Raw genomic sequence first — 20,065 nt, forward strand, 5'->3', positions numbered from 1 at the left:
ATATTATCTAGGAAATAGCTCTCTGAAGACAGACAGCTAAGTCTAATGCACCACATGTCCCTCGAAAAAATGCCTGTCTGATATAGACATCTTTGAGACAATTGGGAAATCTGGATATGGCCTGGGAATTATGTGATGTTAAGAGATCACTGTTCATTCTGATGGGTGAAATTATGGAATGGTGGTTTATGTAAGGATAAGGAAGTGACTAAGGTGTACTTCCTTCTGTATGAATCCATTTACTTTCACAAAGGGAGCTGAAGTGACATACTAAAAAAAGGTGTAATAAAATAAAAACCAATGAAAATAATAAAAATGCAATAAAGTATACGAAAACAAAGAAAATTACAATTAAAACAAAAATCCTAGATTGAAGGAACTACACTTAAGCTTAAAATTTAGCTTTACTGGGATTTACAGTCTTTTCATTTAAAAAACCCAAAGTTTTCCAACATTCTGGTGAGGGAAAATAGCCCAGGATGATGTTCCCCATTGATGATTAAGAAACTGGAAGATGTGGGCAAAGAAAGAACTTGGGGTGTCTCCTGTGGTACTTAGCGACAAGTTACTATCATGACATGCCAGGTATAATCCAAGGGCCTGTAAGGACCATCGCCATGCCAGGGCTGGCACATATCCCGGAGGGAAGACTCTTCCAAACTCTTGTTTGTTAAGGACTGAAAAAGTACTGGCTGATTCTGATCCAGTGATAGCTTATTACAAAGCAAACTCCAGAAACTTTCAAAGAATGACCACCCTTCCCTGAGCACAGCACTAGCTGCTGCCTTGGATCACCTAGACACTGGCTGTGAGTGCTGAATCTGCTCACTTACCTGACAGTTGTGATGCAGAAGCATCTGCCTTTTGGAACCTGTCTTCAGTTTGATTTGTATTATCCTGAAGGGTAGACCACTTCAGCAACTGGTAGGCTTTTGTTTCTACAGATTTAAAAAAAGGCACAGATAACTGGATATCCACATGCAAAAGAATGAAGTTGGACCCTTACCTTATACCATAAACAAAATCAACTCAAAAAGGGTTAAAGACTTAAACATAAGACTGAAAACTATTAAATTCCCAGAAGAAAACATAGGAGAAAAGCTTCAGGACATTGGTTTTGGCAACGATTTCTTGGATATGACACCAAAAGCACAGTCAACAAAATTAAAAATAGACACACAGGACTATCTCAAACTTAACTTTTGCATGTCAAAGGAAACAATCAACAGAGTGAAAAGGCAACCTACACAATGGGAGAAAATAACTGAAATCATATATTTGGAAAAGGGGTTAATATCCAGAATATATAAGGAACTTCTACCACTTGACAACAATAACAAAAATCAAATAACCCAATTAAAAATGGGCAAAGTGCTTGAATAGACATTTCTCCATATACAAATGGTCAATAAGCACATGAAAAGATGCTCAAAATCACTAATCACCAGGGAAATGTAAATCAAAACCACAATGAGATATCACCTCACACCCATCAGGATGACCACTATCAAAAGAACAGAAAATCAGCGTTGTGGAGGATGTGGACAAATCAGAACTCTTGTGCACTGCTGGTGGGTGTAGCTATTAGGGAAAACAGTGTGGAGCTTCCTCAACAAATTAAAAATAGAATTACTATATGATCCAGCAATCCACTCTGGGTATATATCCAAAAGAACTAAAAACAGGATCTCAAAGAGTTATTGGCACACCTTTGTTCATCACAGCATTTTCCACAATGGCCAAGAGATGGAAGCAACCCAAATGTCCATCAATAGTTGAATGGATAAAGAAAATGTGGCATGTACATACAATGGAATATTATGCAGCCTTTAAAAAGAAGGAAATCCTGTCACATACTACAGTGTGGATGAACCCTGAGGACCTTATACTAAGCGAAATAAGCCAGTCACAAGAGGCCAAGTACTGTATGATTCCACTCATATGAAGTAACAAAAGTGGTCAAAATCATAGAAACAGAAAGTGGAAAGGTGGTTATTAAGGGCTGGGAAGAAGGGGGAGGGAGTATTAGTGTTTAGTGGGTATAGTGTTTCAGTACTGCAAGATGAAAAAGTTCTAGAGATCTGTTGCACAACAATGTGAATATACTTAACACTACTGAGCTGCACACTTAAAAACAGTTAAGATGGTAAATTTAAAGTTATGTATTTTTTTACCACAATTAAAATAAAAAGTAGAATTTGTCCATGACAATTCAGGTTTCTGCCTGTTGTCCCAGCATAATAATTAATAGAGTTGTCTTTTGTTAATCAAAAGTTTCCTAATTTAGACAATAAATTATATGGTGACGCTACTTAAGAGACATATGAAGCAAATGCAATGCAATGGCACAGTTGGGCTACTCATCAAAAAAAATCAACTGAAAAGATATTTGCTTGGCTCCTGACTGAACACTGATTGGATATATGATATTGCTAAATTGTTATTAACTGCTTTAGGTGTGAAAAAAATACACAGAAATACTGAATTTTCTACTACCTAGAAACAAGTTTCTTGAATTCCTCCTACGACGTTAACACTTTTCAAATGCATGCAAATTAGTTTTTTGAACTGTCCCTTTTTAGAAACTCTGAAAACAAACAAAAAACAATTTAGTTGAACCCAGGTTTCAAGACTCGAAGTCAAGTTGTATGAATTTATTTGAGGTGGCCAAATTCCAGTCATTATTTTGAGTGGGTCTGTGGATAGGTTCACCTCACAGTAAAATGGTTTCTCTCCAGTCCAGGCCTTGCAGAAGCGGCTACAGGAATGAATCAGAGGACACGTAACTGACTGCCTTGGTTGCTCAGCTGCTCCTCTGCAGCACGCGCTGCCCTGGCCCTCAGGCTTGCACATTTGAGTGTGGGGTCTCTGGGCTGAGTGAGGGGCGGGAAGGTCAGGAAGGGGAGGCGGCAGCAGGATGAGCTGGGGGACCCACCGCTGAGAAAATCTAACCAGGCTCATGGTAGGGACAGAGAAGAGCATCTGCAGGGAGCAAAGCCAGGTGCCCCAGAGGGGTCAGCAGCAGCCTGGGCACCCACAGGACACCCTTACCCTGCAGGACTGTTAACGTGTCTGCTGTAAGTTAAAGTGGGGAAGACTGTTGGGAAAAACAATAAATAATGATCACGTAAAGAACCTGAGAGACACAACTTTCCCATTACCTCAAGTCTCAAGGATGCCTGGATGAAACAGAGGCTGGAGAAATAGAGTTTTAGCACAGACATAACAAAACAGCATCCACGTCCACATCTCCAACGTGGCCACAAACAAAAGGACTCCTGCTGTCAGCACCAGAGGCTGGCAATCACTGCTTTCCTGCTTTTGCTGGTTCAATTTAAGAACTTAACCATGAGCCCCTTATTACTGGATTAAAACTACCGTCACACTGACGAATAAAAATGTAACTTATCTTGCCCTACTGAGAATCAATCGAGATAAAAATAAGTACTTAAAATGAGCATCATATTTTGAAATATTAAATGCTATATAGTTAAAATATGTACAGATCAGGGACTCAACTCTGAAAATAATAAATCCTAAGGCAACACTTTTTAACATTGCTGGATTGTGATATTAGTTGGGCAAACCTGAACTAGTATTTTGACAAATTTAATAAAGAAAACACCAGATGTCATGCATGCAGAAGGGGAAAGTACTGTTTTGCATAACTTCTGTAAATGTGTTGGGTACTGGCCTGGGACAGAAAGTGTTTCTTGCTGTAGATTAGTCCCACTGTCCTAGGACAGCATCATAACACTCTCCTGTCAGTCCTACTACCTATATTACTTCAGATTTGTGGTAAGGTACTTTTGGGAGAGGAGAAGTATCAATAAAATCAAAGAATTCTAAAAAGGTAAGGAATCACTGTAAAAGAGGTAAAAATATTCTGTTTTGTTTTTATTCTAAAAGATCAACCAAAAAGTTTTTCAGCTTTTAGGATACAAGTCCAGATCATAATGACCATATGCTATTTCTGCACTCAATTATACTGACTTGGTCAAGGAAAAGAGAGCAAAGATAAAAGTTAAAAAAAAAAAAGAATAGGAAAAGAAAAAAAGAGTAGCTTCTTGGTAAACAAAGGCTCCTGGCAGCTGGAAGCTGGAGTTAGGCTTTCCTCTCATCTATTGTTGTGAGGTAAATCATCTGACTCCAGTGAGCTGGCTCTCCTGCTCCTCAGAAAACACGTGCCTTTTATTTTTAGGAGAAGATTTTCGTGAAAAATATAAAGCTAGTAGTTGTGAGTTAATTTCACATTTGGGAGGATTAAGTATTCTGTCCAAATATAGGACAGTACGGATATTATCACTGGTCTGAGTCTAGCAAGGGAGGAATGTGAAGTGAATTCACATTAGCAGCAAGGGACCATTTTACCACTCTGGAAAAGAAAGGCCGTTTCCATGTTCCACACACTTTCCATTCTGGTTTCCTTCTCTTCCTTCCTCTCATTCTTTTTTTTTAATTGAAGTATAATCGACATACAGCATTATATTAGTTTCAGGTATGCAACATAATGATCCAATATTTGTACATATTGTGAAATGATCACCACAGTTAGTTAACATCAGTCACCATACATAGTTACAAAGTTTCTTTTCTTGTGGGTGAGGAATTGTAGGATCTACCCTTCCCTTGCTTCTTGAAGGACTTGGACTCTGTAACTGGCCTTTCCCTTCAAGGCTGCCCTGAGTCTGCTTTCAACCGTACACAGTTTTGGAGGGATGTAGCTTGTCTCTCCAGTCTCGTTCTCCCAGAGCCCACCCCGCTTCCCAGCCATAGCTCCTTACTGGTATTTGATCTTTAAACCTTCTGTAGCCCTTCTCTAAGCGGAAAGTCAGTGAAGCTCACCTGGACAATTTTTATCTGGGACATAGCCGCCCTGACCTAAGTAATAGAGGGTTGGCAAAATCAAGCTGAGGACTGCTGGGCACATGGCCTGCTCCCATCCCCGATGCATGCTTCCTCGTGTGGTTTAAGGGCAAAGTGAAGTTTAAAAGGTGAAAGGATTAAGTGTATTCACTTGGAGGAAGAAACACTAACTGAGGCAGGACCAAGACACCAAACCAGCCAGAGGGGTTGGAGCAGGCGGCAGGTGCTGCTGTCTAACAGGAGGTCTGTGTCGGGCAGCAGATGCTCAGAGCTGTGGTCATTCTCCCATGGCATGTATCACACCCTCAGTCACCCCTGTTTTAGTCAGAAGAGCTGCACAAAACATTTGAAGGACTGGGAAACAACCCAAAAAGGAAAAACAAAATTAAGGTTTGGTTAAAAAATAACAATGAGAGGATAAAGGCTACATAGCCTGCGTAGAAACAAGGGAAGAGGGTTTAAGAACAGAAATTGCATAGATTGGACAGGGCAGGATTATAAATGCAGATGCTCTGGGGCCAAGCAGGTAGCAGAGAGAAGTGAGTCTGGCCAGCTGGAGAGCACATGCCTGGCCAGGGGGACAGCTGTTCTCCGGCTACAGCCAACTGCTGCCAGGTGGGAAAGTGGGCCTAGTCTTGCCAGACTCCCGCCTTTCTTAAAAAAAAAAATACAACACTGCACAGGCCAAACAGAACACACTGGAAACCTCGAAACTAGATGGTGGTGAGCAATTTTTTCTGTGTTCCCTAAAAGTGGCACAAGAACACTCGGAGAAAAACTTCAGCCAAGGGCTAGAAGCTAGATGTTAGCAAAAGCTTTCGTAGTTGACAGAGTTGAGAGACCCGGGAACACACTATCTAAGGCAGGCTGCAACAGCTGTGTGGAGGTTTTTAAGCAGCTGTTTGTATCAAATAGACCAGGTTTCAGACTCTTTGGAGGCAAGAGTCTACGTCTTGCTAGGGGCACTCAAACAATTCAGACCTCCTCCTGGAAAAGCCTAGAGGTCTTGGCCAGGACGCCAACTTCATAAGTCAAGGAGGCAAAGCTATGGGCGTGAAGTTTCTGGTAACTCAGGCCCAGGCTTTCCTAGAAGGAAGAAGGATAGTGAAGAATCACGCAGTTCAAAGCTGCACTGTATTGCCCTGCAGATTTATAGTTACGAAATGAATGAACGAACAAAAGAGCAAAAGTAACAAGTCTAGAGTTCAAATCAGCCTGCTATAGACAAGTGGGGGCCGAGTTCCTCCAGTTCCAAGGAGAAAAGACTTGAGTCTTCTCAACTGCAAGTAAACCCTAAGTCTGCAAAATCGAGGACTAGGTAGCCCCTTAAGGCTTTACTTTCCAGCCTGTGACTGAGAACTCCAGAGCAACATTTCCGCTCATTAGTCATGTCAAACTCCCAGAAAATTATTGAGAAGTGCATATAATTAGATAAAACAAATATTTCTAAAGAATACAATCATTGTCAATTAGAATGTTCTGGTACACACAGAAACAAATATATCTGCATGCTCAAGCTTTCAGTTCTGGATCTCTCAGTCAAGCATCTATTATACACTCAAATCTGTGTCAAGATTTAATTTAAAAAGTAGAAAATATTGCAATTTAAAACATAAAATAAAGGAGTCCAGGGGGTTAAAATCCATCCTTGGCTATTAATTCCAGACTGATGACACAAAGAGATAAATATGTTTTTCCCTACTTTGTTACATAAGCCAGCCAAACCCAATCATCTATCTTCCTACAAAGTGGTGAAGAATCACTGAGATTGTTTTTTTTTTTTTTTTTTGATATGCATTTCGTGTCTAGAAAACGGAAACAGCCAGAGAAGGAAAGTGAAAACATGCTGAATAAAGGGAGGTAGGAGAGAGATGATGTTGAGGAGGGAAGAAAGAAAAAGCCTCAACTTCTTATCTTTTATTCTCTTTTATATGCAAATGTACACCTGCTAAAATACTTCTAAATCTAGAAATAAAAAGAAAAAGAAAATATCTGATGAACAAGTGCTTTTAACAACTCATTACAAGAACCAGAGAGAGACAGGGTTCACCAGCCCCTAGGGGTGTCTCCAGGCAGAGAATCTGCCCCTGGCTTGCGCAGAAATCCCTAATGAAAGAAAGAAAAGTTGGGCCCGGAAAAGGAGTAACAAAGGGAGATGCAAACAATACCATCACTACAAATAGAAAAACCTTGAACCAACAAAGAACTGGGCATCTTTGAGTAAGGAAGGGGAATTACTATTCCTATAGGAAGTATGTAGAAATTTAAAAATTAAATTTGAAAAGTATTTTCTGTCCACTGAGTTTCCCAGTGCTGTTACTTTTCACATATTTCTACACCCATGCAAATTTTTTTCCACACTGTTACTAGATGTGTTGCTGATGCAGCAAACATAGTCATTTTTGTAAAATAAAATAAAAATTGTGACATATATTTCTAAAATTAATTCTAAAGATAAATATTATCACTGAAAATCCAGAAGTCATTTGTCTAGTAATCTGCTCAAATGAAAACAAGAAAATATTAGGATATGGGTGCCTTCACAATTCTGAAAATACAGAAAACTCATCTATATTTAGGATTTTTTTCAAAGGCCATAAGTCAATGTGAACCTGAGATACATAGGTTGGATCCATGACCAGAATCACTTTTCATGTCCAGACTTTCTGCAATAAACTCCACTCCCCCAGTGTCGTGGGCCTGTAAATCTATTGCCAAGGTTTCTCTGTGCTCTCAGAGATTGCTGATGTACAGAGAAGAGAAACTCCTACTTCACATGAGTTGCCTGGAGCTGCTTCAGAAAATAAATATTTAGGGGCCAGCCCTATGGCATAGTGGTTAAGTTCGGCATGCTCCGCTTCGGCAGCCTGGGTTCGCAGGCTCGGATCCTGGGTACCAACCTATACAACTTGTCAGCCATGCTGTGGCGGTGACCCACATGCAAAATAGAGGAAGACTGGCACAGATGTTAGCCTAGGGCTAGCCTTCCTCAAGCAAAAACAAGAGGAAGATTGGCAACAGATGTTAGCTCAGGGTGAATCTTCCTCAGTTAAAAAAAAAATATTTACATCACATTCTTAATTTCTACGGAGTAATTCAACAATTACACTTGAAGATAAATGTCAGGCTTGTAACTGAACTTTAACGAATGTTCCAAAACTGAACTGAACAGTCCTGCCGGTATTACTTCATATGTAAATTTATAACCATAGTGCCTGCCACTTAACATTGTTCAGCCATGGGAGGGGAATTTTTAACTCTCCAAGTCATGCAATCTTGAACTTTTCAAAGATTGAGTAATCTTGATCAGGAAGCTATATTTTATTGGCATAATTAAATATTTTTAAAAACAATATTTTTAGCAATTTGCATTCAATGATTTATATAATGAGAAGAATCAGAAATAAAGACAATAATATTATCATTAGCATTATAGTAGGGTCAGGAATAATCAATGTATAAGATGAACTAGATGTTAGAAATGTAAAATATGAAGAAATCTCTCTTCACCCCCTACAGTGGGTTGAATGATGTCTCCCCTAAAATTCATGTCCACCCAGAACCTCAGAATGTGACCTTATTTGGAAATAGGTTCTTTGCAGATGTAATTAGTTAAGGATCTCAAGATGAAATCATCCTAGATTTGTGGTGGGCCCTAAATCCAATGACAGGCATCCTGACAGGAAGAGTGGACACAGAGACAGAAAAGAAGGTGATGTGCTGATGGAGGCAGAGACTGAAGTCAAGCTGTCACAAACTGAGAGCCACCAGAAGCTGCAACAGGCAAGGAAGCCTTCTCCCCTAGAGCCTTCAGGAGCACGGCACTGCTGGCCTTTGGTTTAGACTTCTGGCATCCAGAACTGGGAGAGAATACATTTCTGTTGTTTTAAGTTTGTGGTACTTTGTTACAATAGCCCTAGGAAAATAATACACTTCATGATCCTCGATTTTATTAAAATATCTGAAGCCCAACCTCTTCTCTCCCCACTTGAGTCTCTTGCATAAAATGAAGGTGTTTCACAACATGACCTACAAAGGCTCTTTCAGCTTTGAGACCCCCTGCTCCATGGTTCTCAAACCTGGGGAGTCACCTGGGGGTGTTATAAAAGACTGATGCCTGAGCCCCACCCCTAGAGGTTCTGATGTAACTGGTCAAGGGTGTGGCTGGGGCATAGGTATCCACCCAGGATTCTACTGTCAACGACCAAGGAGAATTTCTCTAGGCATTTATGAATTAATTTCCTTGAATGCAGGAGCAACCAATCGAAAACACTCTTCAGAAAGGTGCCTTTCATTCTTTACTGACCATGTTAAACAAACACCACCGCCCTGTAATGTCATGAGTGAAGACGCTTTGCTGTAGCAGCAAAGGGGAAGCCCCAGCAGCCTGACATCTACCACAGAGACAGGGCCACAGGGACTGCAATGGACAATCCAGCAGCATGAGATGGTTCCCCTGGTTTTGCACGAGTTGGGGCTCCCAGGCTTGGCAGGTAACACGTCTTTCCTGATCCTCGTGCATTTCTGGGACAGGACAGGTGAGACACATTCTTAGTAAAGTCTCCTTAGTGGAGTGTTACGCCACTGTACTCCGGCGTCCAACGTTGTCACCACAGTCTTCTCTCCCAGGGTAAATCCAGTCACCAATGACAACCTGGCTATTGTATGTTCCCAGCCTTTTCCAATTTGATGTAAAACTCAAGCAATAACGTTTTGAGAAGCACTGCCCAGAACCCCAAGTGGCTGACCTCCCTCACAGCTTCTAAATGGACATACCTTAGTATGACATTGAATATTTCAGCTTGCCAAAGAATATCAGTGAGAAACGGCACTGTCAGGCAACCACTTTCAACACAGCTTGACCGAGAGAATAGGAGTCAAAAGAATGAGAGGCTGAATGGACATTCTTAGAGGCTTAATCCTCTTCAGATAAAAGCTGAGAGCCCTTTTCACACGGAGCTTAAGGAGATGAGTTTTGCCAGGATGGGCACGTGGGGTGGGGAAAGTATTGGTAGAGTGACTGAGTGAAAGAGACAGCGTTCTGGCCTGAATCAACAAGCATTTAAGGAAACTCCTTAATCTTTGGATTCCAACTCGTTTTTATTCATTCGTTTGACAAACTGAGTGCCCACTGTGTTGTGTGCCAGATACCGTGTCAGGTGACGGGTTTCTATGACATTTAGCATAACCTGTGTCACTTGCTAAAACTAAAACTCACTTCACTCTCAGAGGTAAATTCAGTATGAATACAAATAAAATTGCCAACGTGGGAAATTTCACTTGGGGGTATAAGTAGTTCAGATGAGATTTTCCCTCATAATCTAGATAAGCATGGCTTTAATCCTGGTCTAAGTGTTCCAGGGAAGCACTGACCTGAGTATTCTAGTCCTGCACGTGTACTCAGGCTCGCCCCGCTGTATAAAGGGCACACACACCTCCTGGCAAAATCCATACTCGGAAATCCTTGCAAGTGCCCACCTCTCTAGGCCTAACACGAGAGAAAGGAAAGGTATAGCTTCGCTCATCATCACTCGCAAAGCATCCTTGTGGAGCTCATCTTTTGTGATGATATACACTGATGTTTAATTAATCCAGACACCTTGATGCAGTCGCCTCTCTTGTAAAACGAAAGCAGCAGGCTGGTGGAACAGAAGGAGTTCAGGGATTAAATCTTGAAGTTTGAGTTCGATTCAAGATCCAACACACTAGCTATATGGCCTTGAGCAGGACTCAACCTTCCTAAGTTTCTGTTGGACTGACTGTAGAATGGGTCCCTAATGTTTACCCCACAGGACTGTTGTGAGGATCAGAGATGATGAAGACTTAGGAGGGGCAAGGACCCAGTCTTATTCCCAGGACTTAGCCAAAGTAAAGGTGTAATATACATGCAAATGATATACTATCTATTATAGGGAGAAAACCACACATTCATAGATATCAAAATTATTCTTTGATTTCTACCTTAATTCTTCACTGTGAACAACCAGACTAATGAAAGGGGTAGATTGTGTTAACAACAACAGATCATACAGGCTGTGGGAATATTTATTCTGGTTGTGTGTGTGGGTCTGTGTACGGGAGGGTTTCTATGTAAATCTTAGCACAGATTGCAGGAGCTCAACTTATGAAACCAACACTCTGCAAATGATTAACAAAGCAGATGCCTTCAGAGTGACAGCAAACTCTTTAAGGATGAGCCCCTCTGCCAAGGAGACCTATGTTTGGAAGTGATAAGCAAATAAGAAAGGGAAATAAAGAAATGAGAATATTGGCACATTTGACTTCTTTCATATGGAATGAGAATCACAGTCTCTTAGCATTAGAAGGAACGTCAGTTCCAGAAACAAGAATTCCTTCCACAGTGTCCCTCTAGAGAGTAGGTTCCTGCCATGGTTCAAGCACCCAGCACAGAATCTTATACCTGGAAGACACTCAGCTTGGTTTTGCCTCAAAGAAGAGCTAGAAAGTTCTTCCATTACTGAGCTGTGAATTCCTTCCCTGCACCACTCACACACAGAGCCCCCTGAGAGACTCTAAAATTACGCTTGATCAACGTTCTGTCTTGTACGTGGAGGCCTCGCAAATATTTAAAGATAGCTTTTGTACCCTTCTCAGGTTAAACTTCCCCAGGGCCCTCATCATTCAGAGCTTCCCCTCCATTCTGCCCAAACTCCTGGTGCCTGCCTGGGTTCACTTCGGTGTCTTTCTCTACTACATCTCCTCTGAGACGGCTGTAAAGCAAATAGTCACGCAGAAGGACCCACACTAAAGAAGAGCACTTCTGGACTGTCCAAACTCACTACTGGAACATGCTGGTCGTCAATTCGTCAATTCAGGAAGCAGCTTTAACAAGTAACTTTCAATCATAACATCAACTGGGTTTAGTTACACTAAAGTAGCCAAAGCTTCATTATAAAGCAATCTCATCCACAAGGGAGATTCCCACAAAAAGGACTCATGGGAAAACGTTGACGATAATTTTAGGGTATTAAGAATACTGGTGCCCTCATTAGACTCAAGGTTTTAAAAAACATTCTGTGTATATCTGTGTATATTTCCCAAAACGTGTTCCACAGAATATTAATTCTGTTGGCTGTTCATAGGAAGGATTCCATTTTCAAATAGAAGATAATTATTTGAAACTTTAAGTTCACACCTTTAAATGGGTCATTTACTGAAAGTCTAAAAGTTTTCAACGTGCTCCCTGCACTGTGCATGTTGCAGAGGGAGAGCGCGATTATGCGGGATTTGGTCAGAGAATGTGTATTCCCTGAAGCATTTTCGGGGTGGAGCCTGCACAGAACACGCTTGGGGAAACGCTGCATCCGCCCATCCACACGGTGAGGCGGCACAGCAGGGGAGGACTGTCGCCTGGGAACCATGTGCCCTGCAACGCCCTCACCTGTGAGCCTGTAAGAGTTATGGCACACAGGCACTCACAGGCAGAGATGCTGGGCCTTGACCAGTGAGAGCCCCAGGAGCCACTGCACCACGTTGTTGTGATTCTTCTCTAAGGGTTTCTCCACGGGACTAATTAGAAGTTCCAAAAATATCATGCAACTCTCCTCAAGATTCCTTTTTGATGGGGTAAATATCCTTCTGGATTCAAATCATCAATTGAGTTCTTAAGTGGAAACTTCTTGCAGAAACTAATTTAGCGGTACCACTGGGAAGCACTGTCTAGGAGGAATTATGGCAGCACAGGGCTTGGGCGAGTCTTGGTCCCAAGTGGCTACCGCAATTCAGGAGGTGGTGTTCAGATGCCTTTCCAAGACTCGTCTCAGGATTATGCTTTCTGTGGCACTGTACCCCCAGCCCCCTGCTTCTTTTCCTCTTTGAGTTTGCTTTGTGAGATTCCTTTTAACTAGATGGCATTGGTTTGAAAAACTGGGGACTGTGGGGCCAGTGCAGAAGATCAATACTACTACTAACATTCACATGAATATTATTATTATAAATCGCAGCTTACATGTATTGAGTGTGTAGTGCACGCCTGGCACTTGCACACACACGATCTCATGTAAACTTTAAGACCATCTTGCCAGGTGGTATGTCTGCTTTCCCAGTACAGAGGCTCAGGGAGGTGGAGAAATAGAGCAGGGAGTAAAATGCTGACACTGACGGCTGATGCCAAAGCCCAGGCTCAATTGCAACATCCCCTCAACCCTGAGAACAGCCTCTGGAATATTCCTTTTCTTTGGAATATTCTAGAAGGAATGCAGCCCATAAAACAGGAAAGTCTCAATAAAACTATTATAAAGGGGGAGGCAGAGTCTATCTTTTTTTTTTTTCTTTGTGAGGAAGCTCAGCCCTGAGCTAACATCCCATGCCAATCCTCCTCTTTTTTTTTGCTGAGGAAGATTGGCCCTGAGCTAACATCCATGCCCATCTTCCTCTACTTTATATGGGATGCTGCCACAGCATGGCTTGACAAGCAGTGCGTCGGTACACTCCCGGTATCTGAGCCTGAGAACCCTGGGCTGCCACAGTGGAGCGCGCGTACTTAACCACTTGCGCCACTGGGCTGGCCCCAGACTCTATCTTAAATCAAACTATATACCTGCTTTACTCTACCAAGGCCAAATCTCCAATAATTATGCCAAAGACACAAAGATTTAATAAAGAGATAATGGTCAAGAACTTAGAGATTAAACTATTACAATGTTATATGTCAATTATATCTCAATTTAAAAAACTGGGGAAAAAAGAACTTAGAGAGCAAAGTAGTTTCAATCACAGACATGACAACAGCATTAAAGAGTCAAGGCACATGAGGCCCTCAAACATTAATTTCATGGGAAGTCCAGCGGGTGGGGAGCAAAGAAGAAAGAGAGTATGGTGGCGAGGACAGAATGGAAATGCTCAAAGTAAATGGCTTTGAAAGTTTATTTTTATATCTCCCAAGTTATTTTATATGTCTAAAACTTTGGCATGCAACAGGCACAAAGGATTTTTTTCTTTATTTCTTTTTTTTTTTTTTTTGGTGAGGAAGATTGGCCCTGAGCTAACATCTGTTGCCAATCTTCCTCTTTTTGTTTGAGGAAGATTGTCTCTGAGCTAACATCTTTCTCAATCTTCCTCTATTTTGTATGTAGGATGCCTCCATAGCATGGCTTGATGAGCAGGGTGTAGGTCCGCGCCCAGGATCTTAACCCATGAACCCCGGGCCGCCAAAGCAGAGCGTGCAAACTTAACCACTACGCCACCGGGCTGGCCCCACAAAGCATTTTTTTAAAACTGCCAACTATTAATTGACTGATGGTAGGTTGTTGGAATTAAAATTTCTTTAAAAATCTTAATGGTAAATAGCCCTTATTATTTCTAGGCACATCACACCTCTTTCTACAAGAAAAAAAGAAAGATTTGAAACTCCAGTACTTAACTATCTCTTCTCTTATAAAGAAAGTCTATGAGAAAATAACGTTTGCACTAATTTTGAGGACAGTCATCTGCTCACAGCAGGGAATGACTGGAAAGAATACTGAAAAGAGAAGCAAGAATGGGCAACGAGATCACTTCCTGGTTTCTCTCCAATAAGTCTTTATAATTTTAACTGAAATAAATTCAGAGGTCATTAGATACTTCTGCATTCAAAGATAAATGCAAGAGAAAAGTCTCCAAATGACTTCTTGATTATCTGCAATTTGGGATCATCTACACTTCTACTAACAAAAAAATAAAGAGGGAACGCTACCAGAGTTTTCTCAAAATGAAGAATAAAAATGCAATAAACATATCACTGGGAAAATGTTTAAAAGAAAAGAAAACCTCTGTATTTCGGAATGAAATATTATCTGATGCAGAATATATACAATAATTGCTCTATTATAAACTCTTTTTTCAAAACCAGAGTTCATCACAGAAACATGAGTTTAAAAAATTAATCATCAGGCTATGAATTGTATTGTCATAAAAGAAAGCTATTCTTTTCCGCTTATAAACAACAAAACGACCACATATGCAGATGCATGCCTCAGTACCGCAGTGCAGTGGTGTGGTTACTTGTATAAATATTTAAAGTCAGACCTTTGAATTTATAATGAAGTAGTGTACCACTTTACAAAATAAGATCCTAGTAAATTTAGACGTATGACAAATAGAACTCTGTTCAGAATACTCATTGCTGCTGTTGATATTCTAAAACTAAAAATGTAATGATATTCAGATTCCAGCTAAACAAGCGTAATACATGTGCAGAAATCTTAATAGGTCTTGATGAAACGTTACTGCTAAAATTTTTAAATTATCACATGGGCTTTGTAACTGAGGCACAAGCAAGCTCCTTGTCTGGCATTTTTTTTTTTTCCTGCTCTTATTTTAATGAGACACATTCAATTATCACAGGAAAGAAAAGAGTAAAATCAGAAACAGCTGTAGTTGGCCACACAATGACTGGTGTTCCCCACGGAGACTGACGTTGTCACACAGACGCAGGTGCTGAAAGGCTATGTGATGGGGTGCTCACACGTGTAACTGTGTAACATGATCATGAAGAATTCAATAGGCATGCTTATTTTCCACCTCAGTTTCTGCTAATGTAAGCGCACACATCATGCTCTTACAATTAATCGTCCCCTCCAGCACGTAGTAGTTGAATATACTTGCTCTTAGCAGAGTCCACACACCACTAACCTAGAATGTTCTGATTATAAAACAAGGTTGAATCCTGTGTTTGAAACTCTTAGGCAACCATAACTTTACCTGTGATTGGAATCTTTGCTGCCATGCTCTCTTCCTTGCTCTCGTCTCCGCAGCCACTTGAAACGTCTAAAAATCAAACACAAGATAATAAAAGTGTATTTCAAGGTTATATTGACGGAATAGGCCTTTGCTTTTTTTTTTTTCTTAACTGCCATTCCTTTTATTTTCACTGCTTCCCCACCTCCTTTCTTTGCTTAGTTTATTTCTTGTCTGAAATAGTACTGTTCCTAAAAAGAAACCTATTCTAAAACTAAGGTATCTCTATGTTGCTTTCATGCAAAATGATTTAGCCTGACATCTATCAAATTTGACTGGGGCTTAAAACAAGCGAGCCTCAAATCCTGTGCATGTGTATCAGCTTCTGAATATATCCTGAGCAACTCATAGCTCTCTTGGGAATACATTATAGCGGTTTATTGGCATGTCTTAACAATAACGTTAAAATAATCACAATTTTCGGGCCGGCCCCGTGGCTTAGCGGTTAAGTGCGCGCGCTCCGCTGCTGGCGGCCCGGGTTCGGATTCTGGGCGCGCACCGACGTACCGCTTCTCCGGCCATGCTGAGGCCGCGTCCCACATACAGCAACTAGAAGGATGTGCAGCTATGACAGACAACTATCTACTGGGGCTTTGGGGGGAAAAATAAATAAATAAAATCTTTAAAAAAAAATAATAATCACAATTTCTGGATACTAAAAATTGGTTATTAAGTTTTGGGGGGCATAAACTCTGATTCTTAATCATCTGTTTAAACTTATAAAAGGTTCTATTATAATTAAAAAGAATGTTTACCAATTATGAGTAAATTCTATTAAGTGATATCAAAAACTTCACAGTACTCTATGTGAAGTACTTGATGGACTCATTTTCATAGAATCATCTTCATCTTTGTGGGATGATAATAATTATCTACTGCCAAGTGCTTAGTCCTGTTAAGATTTCAATTTATAAAAACTTATTTTATTGGAAATTCAGCAGGACAGCAGATCTACAATTAGGTTTCCTATTCCTGTTAGACTGAATGAAAACATATATTTATTGGAAGGTGGTATAAAACAAATAACATATTATACATATTAAAATTAGAAGTGTTCTTGAGTCTGCTTTTTTATAGGTACACCTTGAGAAAGGGTGTTTGCGTTGACTCTGAATGCGTTTTTGCTGTGGACAGACCCTTTAACAACAGTTACCTTGTTCCCTTGTAAGAACACTGTTGAGCCATAGAGTGGGTTTCGCTTCCTTTATTCCACTACTGTCATTCAGAATAGATGGCAAGCTGCAAGATGATTCATTACTGTGAACGGCCGAACTATCGTCACACTCTTCTGTAGGGGCTTTTTTCAATAACGCTGCTGCCTACAGTGTTTAAAAGAAATAAAAATAAACTCTAGCCACATTCCCGTTGGTCTCAAAGACCCAGCCTTCAGACATAATTTTAGGTTAAGCTTTACTTTGGATTTAATTTGCTTCCTGACATTTAATTGAAATTAAAATGTCTTCAAGATAAAATAACATCTGATTATTTTGCAGCATAATTTAATTCTTTACAACAACTTACACTTGTAATAATACATTTTTTTGTGGCCTGAATCTTATGTCATGCTGAAGTGTTCTGCTTGTGAAGTACGTATGTGAAATGTGACCACTCTTGTGAACCTGGGCTGGTTTATCCAAGATCGACTCTCTCATTGCATGAATGCTGTTGGTTTGGATTGAGAAAGAGATGTGGAAAAATGTGACCTTGCAGTATCCCCATCCTTCCAGAAATGACCCCTGAACTTCCCTCAAATGAGAAGACTGTAGAAAAACTTGGTGGCTGAGAAGGAGACACTAAGCAAAAAGAGAATTGCCCTTATTTTAAAGCATAATTGTCAATCAAGGATAAACACACTCTGCACTTTGCTGCTAAGTCTGCTGGGGAGCTCAGGAAACTTACTAGCCACACTGCCTATCTGTTTTCAAAGGGCACCAAATTGTCTTACCCATATCGCCTCATGTGTCCTGGGCAGGGAGGTGGGCACAGATTTTATCACAGCCAACTTGAGAGGCAGAGAAAAAGTAAAAATTAACAGGACAGGTAAATACCCATGTCTCTTAATTTCTAGGTCAACACTCTTCCCCCAAGAAATAAAACTATACTGGTAACAAGAGTTAAACAACCAATGATGACATTGTCCCGCTGCCAGAGTGTGTTTCTCTCTCATTTCCTACTTGGAAGTGATGATTTGCCCAGGCTGCTGGGAGAGGAAATCTCGGTGGTGGTGCTGACCTTTCCCTGGTCTCTGGCAACAGTAGTAAATACAAGGAAATGTCCAACTCAACCTGTAGAATGGACACGAGACTCTACAAGTTAATATGAAGAGCAAAACTGGACAAAGCCTCATAGGTCATCTTTAGTTTGAGAGCGAAGGGGTAACAACAGAATTCTCTAGTGAACAAGGGGGAAGATAATCATCTCTTCTCATGAAGATGCCCTGACAGGAAGAATCACAGAGGCAGAATATGGAAGATCTTGCCTTGTAAGTTTGGCTTTGAACATACAAGGCCACTGCCATCGGCCTTGATATCCCTGCAAGGCTCCTGCCCTCTGCCCTCCCCTGGACCAGCTGGCCACCTGGATCCACGGCCTATCCTAGGGGCCGGAGCAGCTGATTTTAGGGGATTTAAGGAATTCTAGTCTCCTCGGCCGAAGGACTTGGTGTCAAGTTAGCCTTGTAGCCAGCACCTGTCTGTGGTCCAGTTCTAGTAACCAGGAGCTCTTCCTCTATTTACATAAAGTAGTCCCTGAATTTTACTCAAGTTGTGACAATTCTCTGTTGGGATGACCTGCATTGTATCCCTGTTTCTGCATACTGGGGTTCAGGTGTAGAGTCCTGCCCTCGAAGCTCAGGCCAGGGCTGGTTCCCATCACTGGCTGCCATAATGCCTCAATCCCAGCTGCCTACATGGACCACTGTACTGCACCTGCTTCCAGAATCTGTCCAGGAAGACAGGTGTGAAGAATAGTGTCACCTCCTTGACCTGCCATCTCTCAACTGTCAGTGCGCAAGCTGGACCACTGTGGCCTGTCTCATTTCCAGACCTCCACCTCTCCTGCTCTAGTCTGTCTGCTTCCACAGAGAGATAAGCTCCTATTCTGTGTGCCCAATCATCCTGGATCTATGAAAAGCATTTTAGAATATGAACAAAAAGAACTGACCCAAATTCTGAAGTGAAAGTTATAATTTTCTTTTCCTAAAATAATTCAAACATTCTGAGAGAGCCTCAAATATGTATTTCTTCGTCGTATTACCTTATGCAATAGCTGTAACTAATAATTTCTTGGCATGACTTCGTAAGAGCCACTGTTTTAACACATATTTTAAGAATAAAATTGTTAAAGGACTTTCTACACTTTTTACTGTAGAATTTGCAGATAATGGAAACTGTTTTGGATTGTCAATGACTCAGATTACTTGTAACTGGGCCCTCAATGATGACACACAATTTATCTCACTGTTTTGTGCACCTCTTTCATATTAAGACCCTCTTTTGCTTTAGCTGGGTTCCAACTGGGTTTCAAAAGAACACAGAATAAAATGCTATAATAATCCTGCAAATGTCTTTCTAATAAGTCCTTGTATACTTGATAAGAATACCACCACTGCTACTAGTTCTACACTCTGCCCTCTTTTTTTTTTTTTACCATGGTGAGGTAAATAAAGTAGTGGGCATACTGCAGGTTTTCACTTATTTCATATATTTTATCCCATTTATCTTCACTACTCAATACTCTTATCTCTAGGATTTCTCTTACTTTTTTGATAGAGATGTTTATAAAAGGACTCATCTTTTAAGATAATCCTAGAGATAATTTCTCAAAGATGAGTCTTTTATTTTATAAGGATTTTGATGGATGGTCAAATTACATGAGAATGGTTGGCTTCACTTTACTGGACCACAGAGCCAAGAAAGAGAGCAGCAGATCTGCCCAATGGGTCATTCATAAGGGAACCCACAATATAAATCCCTAATAAGCAGGTAATAATGATAAGCAGGGACAGAAACAAAAGTCAATCTCAGACAAGGAATGGTTAGAGGTTTCTAGTCAAAAACAACTTCTGCAGAGTCAGGAAAAACATCTGTAATACATTCTCAGGATGTACTGTTTGCAGATGCTTTAGCCAGGCATATTTCTAAGGAAGTCCCCAATTTGAAGGAGCTTGCAGTCTGAAACTGACAACACTAACCCATACCTACAAAGAAACAAAAGCCCAGAGAAGAGGGAACAAGCTGCTTTACACAGCTCATGCTGGGACTGAATGGGCTCTGCAAATTGGAGCTCTCTATCTGAAAAATGCCACCAGACAACACTTTTACCATGGGCCTCCTGATGGTGCTTATGAATATACTATGCTTGGGTCTCAACTTATCTGTTAGCTAATAAAGGCTCTCTTTGATTTCATACATTTGGAGCCCAGGAGGGAGACTGGGGACTGTCTCACTGTTCTCAGCAGTCT

The 20,065-nt window shown here is 40.8% G+C and overlaps 1 pseudogene; it reads right to left on the minus strand.

Annotated features, from left to right (window-relative positions):
* Positions 1 to 787: 787 nt before the first annotated feature.
* The window catches only part of LOC131395275 (centrosomal protein kizuna-like), a 64,977-nt pseudogene continuing 45,699 nt past the window's right edge, over positions 788 to 20,065 (minus strand).

Source organism: Diceros bicornis, chromosome 31, assembly GCF_020826845.1.
Source record: "Diceros bicornis minor isolate mBicDic1 chromosome 31, mDicBic1.mat.cur, whole genome shotgun sequence".
Taxonomy (NCBI): domain Eukaryota; kingdom Metazoa; phylum Chordata; class Mammalia; order Perissodactyla; family Rhinocerotidae; genus Diceros; species Diceros bicornis.